Source organism: Colletotrichum siamense (assembly GCF_013390195.1).
Source record: "Colletotrichum siamense strain Cg363 chromosome Unknown KSG_Cg363_contig11, whole genome shotgun sequence".
Taxonomy (NCBI): domain Eukaryota; kingdom Fungi; phylum Ascomycota; class Sordariomycetes; order Glomerellales; family Glomerellaceae; genus Colletotrichum; species Colletotrichum siamense.
This window is the reverse complement of record NW_023501024.1, coordinates 487698-490568: the sequence shown is the minus strand read 5'-3', so window position 1 is coordinate 490568 and position 2871 is coordinate 487698.

The window sequence follows — 2871 nt, the reverse complement described above, 5'->3', positions numbered from 1 at the left end:
AGATTTTAGATTATTAATTAGGTATATAATATAAAGTAGAGGCTTATAGAGGCTAACTATAGTTAGGGGTTAAAAGATAGATTACTGAAATCTGCCTCTCTATATAATGTGTATAACCTGCTCCCTATATATAACCTTGCTGCTCCTTTGTTGCTTCCTCCCCACGCCTAACTGGTTCCGGTGATCCTGACAGGCATCTTGCACGGCGGCGCGCGCCTCCAGTGCCCAGGCGCAACACGGCGTCAGCAGCAAGAGCGGCATGCCTGAGGGCTTCAGGACCGTTGATCACGGACTGGAGAAACTCATTGCAGCAACCCATCGCGGCGTGGTGTTCGCGTCGAGCCACTCGCGGACTATCTTGGGCCGGACACCCTGCACGAGTTCGAGGGGACCTTCGACGGCCGCATGCGTAAGACCCTTTAGCGCTACTGCTACGGCCTATCGGGCAATTGGAAGCTTTACCGCGAGATCCTCAGGGGCTCGTACCAAGCGACGTAGCTGGACATTTTCCTTGTCGCCTTCGGCCTCCTCGTCGCCGGCAACTAGTCGCTGATGCTTGCCGACGAGGCCAGTTAGCACTGTGTCATGTATACCGCGAAGTCGGACACAAAGAACGTCAGGGTCGACTCGAAGACGGAGATTTTGACACACAAGGAAGGCATGCCGCTGCAGGACCCGCGGCTCACCGACTTGATCCCGGAGCTCGACAGCCCGTGGTCCGTAACGATGGCGATGGTGTGATCGAACCTGATCGTCCAGCGGGACATGAGCACACTCGTCATCCCCCAGTTCGTGCTGAGCGGCTCGCACGAGTCCATCGTGAAGTGAACTATCGGGGTGGGCTGCAAGGGCAACAACGAGAAAATGACACACCCTCGCATCCGCTGGGGCAGCCTCATGGAGCCGCAGGCTTCCCTAACCTGGAGGACAACGAGGCGATTGAGTTTGTGCAGGGCGATATGAAAGAAGTGCCTGGCTGTCAGCACGTTGTGAAGCTCGATCCTGTGACACCGGAAGGCATGTCGGACGCGCTGGTCACGGGTCGCCGACTCGCAGCATGTAACGCTACACGCACGGGGACATGGCCTGTGAGCCTGTCTACGGACATGTCGCGCCCCGCCGGCGGTCACGCCGGAGGGGCGGGTGGAGGCATTGCTGCTTCAGTGTTCTCTCCGAGACTGGAAATTGTAACGCGCATCATGTCGCGGCGCTCGAGTCTCGATGAGCAGCGGCTGCTCGACTGGATCAAGATGTTCACGGACGATACGTTTGACGTCATCATCTTGCGCTAGAACGTCAAAAAGAACATGCCAGTATCGCTTCAACCGAGCGCATATCCTCCATCATCCAGTAGCGGTACCATCCATTGACGTTGTCCTGACGAGCGCCGGCAGCAGACCCTGTGGGTTGAGCGGCATGGATTCGTTGCTCCGGCGCTTTTTATTCGGCCGTGGCGTTGTTTTCGTCTGGCTTCGCGGAAACCACCTTTCCCGTACTTGGGGATGAGTCTCTCGATCACCTGGATCGATGCATCATCTGACACTTCCGTCCATGTCAATACCGGCTTGCATGCATTGCGCCAATTCTAATGCAATTTTTCGCAGCATTGCATCGCTTCTCCTTCATACCTGGAACCAATAAGTCGTGTCATGCGCTAGCTCAAATCATCCAAACGATTTAACACGGGTCAAGTGATTCACACTCGCCGTCCTGTCCAAAAGCAGATCCAGCTCATGGAAAATAGCCGAGCGCCGTCTACAACATCTATACTACAGGCCGGAGCTATCTATCATTACAATCCCAATGGTACTTAGCTGGAAACATGAAGTAACATGATGTTGCTCCTACCCTAGACATTTTTGTGCATGATAAAGGAGACTGGTCTTGATTTTATGGTGCTACTACGTCGTAGTATGTGTGTGTGTGTGTGTTTGCGGAGGCTGACTTGACGTTGAGAATCACCATCTGATCATATGGAACTGTGCTACAGCAAAGTTTGACAAATCTTTTGGTATCATTGGTGTTGTTGAAGACGTTCGCGCTGGACTTAGCTCTCAGCAGAAGAGCACTTTGCCTTGCCACTAGCATGTCCTTTCCAGCTCCAATCCATGCAATAACAAGAAACGCGTGAAAGTAACATGTCTGCTGAAAAGCTCTCCGCTATCAAAGGTTTCATGAACAAATTGAAAGAGGCCCGTGACGTCTTCGTCGTGGTATCCGCCTGAAGACCAAGTCTCGTTGTGGAAAGGATGCGCGTGTCATGTCTTGCGTGAGCTTAGCTACCGGGCTAATCTGCCGCACACGGCAATTCCCACTGGAGAACTTGGGCTCCCGTCTGCTCTTCTATGTGTAGATCGGCTGGGGCTGTAGCAGTAGTTGGCTCGGTCATGACCGGTGAAGGCCTGGTGCTGTATGTCTTTTTGCCGTTTTGGAGGCTCTCGGCAGGTCGACCTCCTCGTACATCGTTCGATGGTAGCGGACCAGCCTTTTGACATATATCAGCCTGGGATTATGACGCTAGATACGACCAGAATAATTGTTGCGAAGGATAAGGCGCAATTGCTGCTTAGCAATTATGGTTCCACTTTTATAACAGTTATAAGCCCTTTGACTCTGCTAGTTATCGTGTTATTTTTGAGTAGTAAAGACCCGCGTTCGAATCCTAACTCCGGCGTACCCGGAAGGGATTTTTTCCCCTTAGTAGAGACTCTCGTAGAGGGACTACGAAGTTCAGATCCAGTAGACGACTCTCTAAGATCTGAGGGGGTGTGTTGCGAAGGATAAGGCGCAATTGCTGCTTAGTAATTGTGGTTCCACTTTTGCAACAATAATCAAATTTGGGGATGCGAGAGCGACCAGAAAGACGGCCAA